Genomic DNA, 11,680 nt, shown 5'->3' on the forward strand with positions numbered 1-11,680 from the left:
ATTTAAGAGAATGAAATTATCTATTTGAAAAAAGACAAATTTCTTTCTAAGTTTATTTTAGGATTGCATCAGCTTTCAGTTATGCCACAGCTTTTTATAGCTTGACTAGTGGTAATGATCTCATTCTCTTAACCTGATAATAAAAATAATGGAATACCTTGATTAACTTGAATGGCAGCTCATATTTGATATGGTGGTTATAATTAACCACACTGCAACAAGTTGCCACCCTGTGCTTTGTCTTACCCTATACAAACAATTAATTTGAATGATTGATTAGAAATAAACAAACAAAAAAATTAATCTGAGGGTGTTGTAATAGGGCTGTGTGTAATTTCTTTTCAAAGAAACCTGCCTTCTTTGTGTTTCAGAACACTTAAAAATAAATAAGACCAATCCAATACAGGCAACGCAGCCAAAAATACCATCAGTATTTTCACATCTCTCTACAGACCATATATAGCGCAGGCAGGAGAAGTGTTGCTGCTGTCAAGGATATCAGAACTCCCTGAGAGGGAAAAGACTGTACAATTTTTTCTGTAAAGGCAAATTTTAAAATGAGCACAGTGAGATGTGGATAACTCCTTTGAAGTAGATAAACAGCTTTAGAGCTCTTAGAGGTCCTTTCTCTTTGGCTGCCTTTAGCTTAGTTTGACATAGATGGGGAAATGTTAGTGTGCTCTTACCAGTTCTTCAGGTCGACTGCTTTCTCTGACATCTGTTCCCTCCTGTTTCATGCCCCAATCCAACCAAAACAGGCAAGACTTGTCAGATTGGTAAGATACCTACTTATGTTTCTGTACTTGCTGCAAGCTTTGAAGTGCTGGAAATGTAAGTGTGTGAATATAAATTTATACAGTTTATTATGGTGGAACCAAATTCTCATTAAAATAGACAAGACACTATGAGAAGATACTGTTATGGCTAAGTTTCTTTTTTAAATGCCTTTCTGCCCCGAAGTTTCATTTTTGCCATCAGCTCACTGCAGGATGATGCTATTAAGAAGTGCAGACTCTTCAACAGCTTCTAGTAACTAGCAGAATGAATCTTAACTGCATCATCAGCTGTTTAACTACAGTGTAAGTATCCTTATAATTATATGTAAATCAGCACGAAATTATGAAAGACATATATGATGGTACCCTTTTAAAGTATCTGGAAAACTTGCAGGAAAGTGTAAAAGGAGACACTGATTACTCTTGTTGAAAGTGGAAATTTGTAAGCTCTTAAGATAAATATGGGTTAATACAATTCTGGAGCGTGTGAAACTTGAGGCTACTAAAACTAGTGCAAGACTTGCAAAATTCAGAACAGGTTCTTTTGAGTTCAGCATATCAAACTCTGACTTCTAGTCATACCGTTTTCTATACACTGAGCTAGCTACTTACAGTTAGGGCTCCTGCCTACCACTTAACCACGTTAGTGCTAATTCTGGCATCTCCTGTAGGTGGGAGCCCAGGCAGTAGAAGAGGCTCAGTTGTTTTTCTGCTCTCTTCTACAGTATGCTCTTAGCAAGCTAGTCTTTCAACAGACTATATATAAATTAAGCTGATGAGTCTCAGAAATGTACATAACACTCTGTTTATAGACCTTCAATGAATGCTAATTCATTGAAAAAGTGTGAAAGTGTAACTTTTCAGCTAAGAAGACTAGGTGTCAGCTCACTCGTTTGGAATGTACAGTATGTGATTATATAATTTCCTGAACTGGTGACATCACTGATGACCAATCAAAAAAACTATACTTCTCACTATGATTTCTATTTGTAATATTCTAAGTATCAAAGATGATACTAAATATTTGGCTTAGCAATTTTTGGGGAGAGTTATAAACAAAAAACTGCTTTAATGTTTTTGAATGCGTCTGATTCTGGAAAGTAAAATGCTATGAAGTTTTGAAACTAAGCTCTGACTGCACTGGGCTTTCAGGAGGAAAAGGCAGGAAACTATTTTAAAAAGTAGCTATTCCCTAGAGTCAGAGTGCTTGAGAGAAAGGACATGTCTTAGCTCAGCTGATATAATGGACACATATTTCTCAGGATGTAGCTAGTAATGAATGGATGTTTTTCATAAGTAGCTAGTGTTCTAAAATAACATTGAGCTACAGCAAGTGATAAGAAGTTATTCAGTTAAGTAATCCCTTCAGGTACTGCCCACCCACTGACAATCTGGGGTTTGGACTGATGAAATTACGCAGTTTATAACAAGAAGTATCGCTTGTTAAGGGAGTGCGTATGATTGGAATTTATGATGATTTCCAATCAGAAGATTGGAATTTTACTTTAGACCTTGGCTTCCCTAGAAATTTCTTATGTTTATCACTAGATTTAATGCTACTGTCTTTTAAACACTAGAGCTTTGCATTTGTTCAGACCACAGTAATAGATTTAGAGTTCCTTACAAAGAAGGTATACAGTATCACTCAGATTTTATTTCCTCATTGTAGAATGCTTGTTGTAATCCTAGAGACAAGAAACTGGCTCTGAATATTTTCCAGCTTTCAGTGGAAATATTGGAAGGGGAGGTGGGTTCTGTGTTCCCACAAGTTTTTTTCTCTTGGCAGTGTTCTCAAAGTGTGTACATTACTGCAGTGTAAATCTTCAATTTCACAAAGCAGATGCCTGTAGGCAGGCTTGGTCATTGGGCCCTGCTGGTGGTACCAAGGGCACAATTGTGTTATTGGTAGAATGTGAAAGAGAGAGATTGGATGGCTGTATCCACACTACATACATTTTGTGCAGGTCTGACTATAGCTGCTCCTCTTCAGGAAATAAGGAGCAAAGAGCTCATATTAGGAAATAAAGTGACTTCCCTGGCCTTCCTATGGGTGCATCCAAGTGAAAAGATTTATCTCTTTCCAGCATAATTTATCTTATTTTTGGTGTGAGATCTTTCTCCTGTCATTTATCTGTCCTAAGGGATAGGATATGGTTGATCCATAGACAACAAACCATTTTTATGTGGTGTTATCCAAAACAATTTACATGCTTCAAGGTAGTCTGAAAGCTGTCTGATAATTCACTGTGGTTCAATTGTCTAGAGCATCCCCTGGCAAAGGCAGTTAACTCTCTTGTAAACTTGTTTTCAAATACTGCACAGGAGAGAAGTGCAAGTTCTCTGTTTTTTGAAAATTGCTTTGCATAGTATGGAACAGTAAGCTGAATTTTATTTGGAGCCTGGGAATACACATACACCCACTCAGTACTCCCTTGAAAGGTGTTAACTGTGCAGAATTAGAGTAACTGCTCAGTTCAGAGCTGTTATCAGTAATTCCATCATAGCCCCTCATTATGGCTAACAGTTTTTATCAAAAGCTATGAAAGTTCACACAGCTACTCTTGTTAAACAGAGTTCACACATATTACATTAGAAACACAAATCCCAATACCTTATGAAAATATATAGATCTTGATTTATTTTTAATACTTTCATCAGATATGACTGAATTCTATCACTTCATCTATTTCTGCTACTAGCTCTAATTAATAAAGGTATATAAAATGTAAAGCCAAAGATAAAAACTGAAGAAGAATCCTGAAAATGATGACCCGTTCCACATAATTTTTTTTCCACGTTACTTTGTAGTGACACATGCATGTTTATCTGTTCATTTACCAGTGGTAGGTACATTGGAAAATAAATGTCTGTAAGCAGTAAAAGAGTTTACTTCTTAAAATTTACCAATGTGATTTCTGAATGCTCTACTGGAGTTTCTTGCAACTTTTTAAAAAATACTGTTATTACTGTTCAGTAAATCAAATGACTAGAACTTAAGAAATTTAATGAAAGGTTTAGGAAAACAAAAAGAAAGAATCCAAGTAAAGCCTGACTGATTATTTACAAAGGTGCACCCTTTAAATATTTTGCAGCTTGAAATTTTTATTATAGTAGGAAAACTTAGTTAAATTAAGAACTGAGAACAATGAACAGCTTTGGAATCTTTCTTCACACCCCAGCCCCTGCCCCTCCCCCCCCCCCCCCCCCCCCCCCCCCCCCCCCCCCCCCTCAAATCTCTGCCTAAATTCTAAATCTGGAAGAAGGAAGTCTTCAGCTTTATACAGTGAACCTCTACCTCCCTCACACTCTTGGAAATTGCTTTCCTCATAGTGAAATAAAAGTCACCATACTATAACTTTAAATATTCTCTATGCTGTGAATCATGCTTTTCAGATCCTTTTAGTAACAAAGAATTATTTTTCTTTCAATAAAAATTATTAGTTCCACCTACATTTTCTTTGGGGACTCCGTGATTACTGTCAGAACAGAAACCTCAAGTACACCTCAAGGCATATCTCAAATACTTTTAAAAAAAAAAACCTCTATTAGTATCTAGCTGTAAATAAAGTTCTAGTGCAGATGCACTGAGAACAATTGGATGTAAAAAATGTTCTTAATTGCAATCTACAAAACTATACTGAATGGATGAAACTGATTTTTTTGGGGTGTGTGTTGTAAGACTGACTCACTGTCACATTTTTTCTTGATACTACAGATCTTAAAAGGAACTGTCTCCCAAGGAAATATGTAAACTGACTACTGAGATTTGTCCTTATTCAAATCCCATTACTCGTTCCATAGGCACAAAAAATTCCCTTGTTCTTGAGTTTAATTTTCTAATATATTTGCATCCTTCATCATTCATAGTATTAATTATGAAGTCCAATTTTTCCAGTTGTGTATTAAGTGTTTCTTAGTAGGGATACTAGTGTTGAAAAACAACTTTCACCACTATCTATTCTGACAGGGCCATGGCCACTGTGCACCAAAAAGATTGCATTATATTTTTTTTAAAAGAAGGAGAGTTTTTTACTTTTTCTGAATTCTCATAGCTTGTTTTCTATAGTTGTAACTAGGTCTTTAAATTTGTAAATAAATTCCGGATGAACTCTGACAAATAACATAAGTTTACATGTCAACATAACTCTTCTGTAGAAGCACATTAACCAGATGATCTAGTCTGACCTAGACCAATATAGTAGATTAGGGTTTTAAAAATGGGAAGAGTATAATAAATCTGGGTAGGAAATGTGCATCCTGAGTTCTAGACTGCTTTCTTCAAGAGTGGCTCTGGCTGTGGTTCTCAACCTTTGGGGCTTTCCTGGCCTAACAGTAAATGGCCTGGGACTGTAAAGCTGTGGTTCAGGTCCTAAAGTTGTGATACAGCAAAGGTATTGTTAATTTGGTAATTACCTGTGCCTTTGCAGGGAAAAAGTGGCAGTGTACTGTCATGTGATTTGTTGCTGCCGTTGACAGAAGACTCAGTACTTGGGATTGGACCTGGCTTCCAAATTTGGGGCAAGCAGTTATAATATGATTCCTCTCTCCTTCCCTCTTCTGGAATGCTGACAAAAGGTGGACAAAATAAATGTTTTGAGTTTTCTGTGTATGCACAAAGGACTTGTATGGGCTAGAGGTGGGTAGGGAACCTGCTCTATATTTTTCTTCTGTATCCTTGAATTTAGAGCCAGAACCTAGTAGTGTGAGGATAGGATTTGAACAGTGGAATTGGAACTAGGATTGCACCTTACAGTAAATTGAGAAAATGCAGGTTGGTTATGTGCTCCTAACTAGGAAATGGAATTCTGTTTCATTTTGGACTGGTAGACTAGAAATACCAGTTCTGTCTCCTCACACTTTTTCAAAACTCTGGGCTCTTGTTTCACTTAGAAGCTTGAACGTTTCCTCAATTTTGACCTTGGCCGATGAATAAAAACCCAGGTTGGTACTCATAAATGTAATAGTGTATTCAGAGTTTCTCTATTTAAAATATATGCCACTGGAGAAGGAGAAAGTGATGTGTCATTAAGTTTTCAGATAACTCATTACAAAGGAGGAATGTAATTGGGATTCTTCTTCACACCAAAATGCAATAAGGTTTCTCCTGTCTGTTCCTGACTATTTGCTTTAGTTATGTTTAATATAAAGTTTATTGACTGTATATCAAAGTTTTCAAGCGGGAAGTTAAAATACAAAAAGCTGCCACTGGAAGCAGTGATGGGTTTCGAGGAAAGCAGCTGGGCCAATTGATGAAGGCCTTGACCAGGACTAAAGGCAGTGACAGTGCAAATCATGTATCTCACCATCTGGAATGATGGAGGAACCTGAGGTTGGCACTGGTGTGATGTCAGACCACAGGGTATGTCTGGGAAGCTGGAGAGAAAAAAGCAGGAGGGTGACATTGATGTTGCAGCCATTGGCCCATTAGATGATTTGGGGCAAGTTGTTTGTCTGTGCTTGCTTACCTTCCTCAAAAGTGGCAGTATTTTTGTCTTTGAAGAGCTTCTTCATTGTTCTAACATTGTTCAGATTTTCTTCAGCTTCAGGCGTTCTGAAGTCACTGAAAATCTTTAGCTCTAGAAAAGTTGAGATGCTTTAATATTTGCTAGCTAAACACAAAAAAAAAGTGTTGAATGAATATCAAAATTGAGTTCCAGACACTGATAGTAATAAGTATGTTGTAGATACATACATTTTTGCATCTAGTGAAACCCTTACAGAGGATTGGTACATTGAGTATTACTAAGATTAGCCTGACTTTGGTGAATTGCATGAAAAACAGCTGGCTTTACAATTCCAGAGATGTTATAGAAACCTTGCATGCTCATCCTGATTGTTGTCTCTCAATCTTAAGTCAGGTTTTTCTATTGATTTTTGGCACTGAGACTTCTTTCTATTTCTTAATAAAAGATTAGTCATTCAGAAAGGATACCAGGATTTTCATATTTCTTATCCAGTTCTGTCACTCATTGAGGAGAGAAGACATGCTAACATTCTCCTTGTTCAGATACATTCAGTAGAAACCAGATGAAAATATGACATTTGCAGTGAGTTATGGGTAAAGTTATAGGTCTGTCACAAAACAGTAGTGTCATGCTGGCCCACTGCCTTGTAGTCAGTCGGAAAGATTTGTTAACCCTTCTGCTTTTATGCTTTAGAATTGTTGCACTGGAATTAAATGTAGTTACTCTACCTGATAAGCATAAGAGTGCTGTGACTTACACTAAGCAAAGTGCTGTCAGCTAAAGGTGGTCAGTTATAAATTAAAAGCAGGATAGCTTCTTGCAGTTACTGACATTTGTGGTTCAAAATGGTTTTGGATTGATTCACAAATATCCTTGTCTCTGCTGAAGAGAACTAAGAAAAGTTTTGGTGTTTCCCTTGGGGAGTATCATGTTGCAAACTAATGCTCACTAACTTCTGCAAAACCAGGAGCCAGGGTTCAGTGTGCTTTGTAAAGCTTGAACAGCACAATTCTGCAGTGTATTTGGGTAAGAAAGGAGGAAAAGCTGACAACTGCTATGCACCAGAACTACTAGTCTGCATAAATATTTTTCTCCCTGTTTTGCTAGTCTAAAGTCTTACTAATCAAAATTACCCTTATCTGAAAAGCCCAAGTGATCGATTTTTTTCCCTATCAAAATTCATTTTTAAAGACATGACCCTGAAACATCTGAGGAAATCAGGAATTTTCCCCAAAACTGCTGCTTTGGTGTGAAATTTTGTAGTATTACTTGAAGAATTTCAGAGAATGGAAATGCCCAGATGGGTGTTATGATTCTCTGGACATAGCTCTCCTCAGCATAAAGAAGAGTGGTGGTGTCAGGTCTCTCGGCATTGTTTGACTAGTGAATGAATGTACATGTAGGCAAAAGCTGGAACTGATGGCATTTAAACTGGCTGCTGCAGAACTGCATAACATAACTGTAAATGAACACTTTGTACTCCAAAAAAAATATTACGTTAACCTTAGTTATGGACTGGTAGTCACTGCAGAGCAAGGGCTTTTTGCTATTATATCCAAAACTGCATACAGTGAAGCCTCACTGAATTTGTTGCACTGTTTCATTTAGGGATTTTGTTTGGAACAGCTAACTTGTTATGTAGGAGTACATGGACGTATGGATTTCTTCCATTCTCATAGTTCTGAGATTAAAATTTGAGGCAATGCTACTTGGAAATGACCTGCCTCATCTCTGTAAACTCCACTTTCTGAAAAGCCAGTAAGAGGATCTCAGTGGTGGAATTTTCATTTCACTTAATGCACAGTAAACTTCTCCAGGGACATACTAAATAACAAACAACTTTTTTTCTTGGAGCACTGAGTATCCCAGTGACAAGTCAGTTATCAAAAAATATGTATCAGATCTCTGGCTGGATTTTTCAGCAATAATAATAATTATAATATGGTATGATAATTTTGAACTTTTAGAGGGATATTTCCTGAGACTCAGACAAAATTCCCTAATTTTTGAGGTGCTATATATTTTTAAACTACCCAATCTAGTCTTTATTTTCCAGATCTCTTGACATAGCTGCCTGTATTACACCTTTTACGTGCAGTTTTTGGTCAAAATGGTGTTAACGTATCAAATAAATTAAATTACATGTCCCGTAGAAACTGAAGACTTTCTGAGGGAGTTCCGAACTGAGTTGGAATTTTGTGATATATTTGTTCTTTTTATCTCTTCAAATGCTGAGAAGCTCATACTGCCAAGTCACCTATTAAGTGCTTATACAGTAGCCTTTATCGACGTTTTTTCAGCGTTACACTATCTAGTGCCTTACAATTTACCTATTTCAAAAAGACATCTGCTGTGCTGTGTTGTTGAACGTTGCCAAGTTTGATTGCTAGCCAAGGCCTGTTTGTCCTTTAGTCACTGACAAATGCGTGACTGTGTTCCAGAGATGTGACAGATAATCAGCTGCCTCACAGTGCTGGTAAAAGGTAACCCTGACCTTTCCTACAAATAATTAGTGTCAATTATAGTCCCCACCTACATCCTTTTCACCACTGTGGTGGAAAAAAAAATCAGGCCTTTTCCTTATTTTGTTCTAATAACAATTTATTAGTAAATTTTAGCGGTACAGTGCCAGAACTTTCTGCATAATTCGAATATTGAAATATATCAACCTGGGAAATATATCAATATTAGATATATTAGAAATATATCAATAGTTTGAAATATATCAAAGTGGGAAGCTCTGGAATCTGGTAGATTTTGTTTGGTTATGTATTCTACCTCTTGTATGGATGTTAGGATACTGATTTCTAAAAAGATAAGGTACTTTAAAGAAATTCCAGATGGGGACCAAATCAACTGAAGTGGTCTTGGGTAGATGTTGACTTTACCTGTTGATTATTGGCAGAACACTTGAAAATTATTATTACACCAAACTAAGTATTTGAAAACAGTACACTGAACTCATTTCATTTCATAGACATTAACTGCATAGCTCTGAAGATCCTGAGTGCTGTTAGCACCCTTCTGAAATTTTGCTTCAGACTTGATCGTGATGTTCCCTTTTAAGATAAGCAAGAATGTCTTTGCCATCCTACTCCTGAAAGGGTAGGAGTCTGGCACTTGGGATTTGGAATTCCTTTGGTTCGTGTCCCTGGACACGTGTAACAATGAAACAGCATACAGCTATGCTATGTGGCTAATCAGCTTGAAATTGGATTTTTTTTCCCAAGTAACTTTTATGTGGTTGAAAATTCTGAAGTTTTGCTATCTATCATATGTAGCCTGAAGTAGTATAGCACTATACAGTTCATAAGGCTTTTCTGCCATTGGTGCAAAAGCCATTTATTGAGCATAGACAGCACTTAAATCACAAGTTTATGCTATTTCATTTCTCAGAAATGGTGATAAATGGAAGAATTGTATACAGAGGTTTACTCTTTCAGGGATCTTAAGCCTTTTGTTAGCATTTGCTGCAAAAGAGACCTGTTAAGGCCTTGATTCAGCAGAATTATAGTTCCACCTTCATTACCAAGCATTTTTCCACTACTACATATTATTTCTAGAATTGACATTGTCTTGCTTTGTCTTCCCTAAGCTCAAAAAGTATAAATTATCTTCTTTGCTTGTATTTTTTTAATGAAAAGGGTAATTATATCAATGCCATCAGCTGCATGGGCAAGAAGCTATAAAAACATAAGCATTGCAAACCACTTGAGTCATCTGATTCATCTTAGTGCAATGTATCCTTCTTCTTGTCTACTTTATCCTGTCTTTCCTTGGAATCAGATAGGTCATTGGTTCTGACTAATGAGGGAAATAACATTGGCCACCGTCTTTGGCAGTGAGTGGTGAGTGTCCAAGGCACAGCTGCCTTAACTGATAGTCTATTGTTCATCTTGGTTTTAGCCTGCTAAAGACTTGGAAAATAGGTTATCAAGTACCAGGGGTGTTTCACTGTGCTGTTTTTATTCTTTAACTCTTATTTTGTTAGTATGGTAGTTTCATTGCATCTTGACTCCCTTAACAAGCGATACTTCTTGTTATAAACTGCGTAATTTCATCAGTCCAAACCTCAGATTATCAGTGGGTGGGCAGTATCTGCTTTTAATCTGTATGTGGTGCTGTCCTTTAAAATCCTCACCATGTTTTTTCCCTGCTTTCAAGTATATTAGTTGCTATGGAAACAACATCAGTGTTGTGAGCTTTTAAATCCTGAATACATTTGAGTCTCTTGTTTTCTTTCGTCTTGTTTATATACAGTGGTTCTTTTCCTCCCACACTAAACTGCAGCTTATTTCAGAAAGTGATGCTGAGCAAACTCTCCACTGCTGCTCCCTTAAAGTAAAATGCTAGGAGTCTGTAGTACCCAACCATCCTTATATCATAGATCTCATACTACGTTTCATGTTTCTGCTGATCTGAGTCTGATTCTATTTAGAGAAATCAAAGATGTAAATTTTTGTGCCAGAGAGTAAAAAATATCTGTAGTAATTGAAACACAAAAACTTAGATAATTGTTTTTTCTTGTATCACAGAACGGTTGAGGTTGGAAGGGACCTCTGGAGATTGTGTGGCCCAACCCCTCTGCTTTAGCAAGACCATCTAGAGTCAGTTGTCCAGGATGATATCCAGAAGGCTTTTGAATATCTTCTGTAATAGAGATGCAACACCCACTGGCCAACCTGCAGCGCTGCTCAGTCACCCTCACATTGAAAAAGTGTTTTCTGATATTCAGAGAGACTTTTCTGTGTTTCAGCTTGTGGCCATTGTCTCTGATCCTGCATACCACCGCATTCAGCCTGCAGTCAGTGCACACAGCCTCCCTTCAGGTGTGTGCAGGTAGAAGAGATGCTGGCTCCTGCCCCCCACCAGCCCTCTCTCAGGTGTCTCAGCTGCTCCTACTGGGGGGATGGCTCTTTTAGTGCACTGTGTGTCCCTTTGCTGGAGTCTCCAGTGTGTCAATGGCTCCTTGTACAGGGAAGCCCAGAACCAGACACAGTACTGCAGCTCTACAGGGGTGGCCTCACCAGCATTTCTTAGAGGAGAAGGATCACATTCTTATTTTAATATTTCACCTTTCCCCTTCCTAGCGAGAAGTCTAGATGAAGTTTCTATGATAAACTCTTAATGTGAGTTTGATGGAAAACTGGCAGCAGACTTTTTAATATCGTCATGTTTTGTAATTTTATATCTATTGCTTGAACACTGTTCAAGACCAAAACTTAAGACCGAATTGAAAGTCACTTTAAGTTAAAAGGAAGTGAATATTAAATAAAGTTTAAGAAGCCAAGCTATGGCCAAACCAGAAGCCAAATGAGAAGGCAATTGTAATCTAGAAGTACTGTAACAAAAAAGCTGATTCACTTCCTAGAATAAAGGATACATCTGGCAGGTGGTCTGCTAAAGTTCCTAATGTGTTATTTATACTCTAGAGAAAAT

This window comes from Hirundo rustica, chromosome 5 (assembly GCF_015227805.2).
Source record: "Hirundo rustica isolate bHirRus1 chromosome 5, bHirRus1.pri.v3, whole genome shotgun sequence".
Classification (NCBI taxonomy): Eukaryota; Metazoa; Chordata; class Aves; order Passeriformes; family Hirundinidae; genus Hirundo; species Hirundo rustica.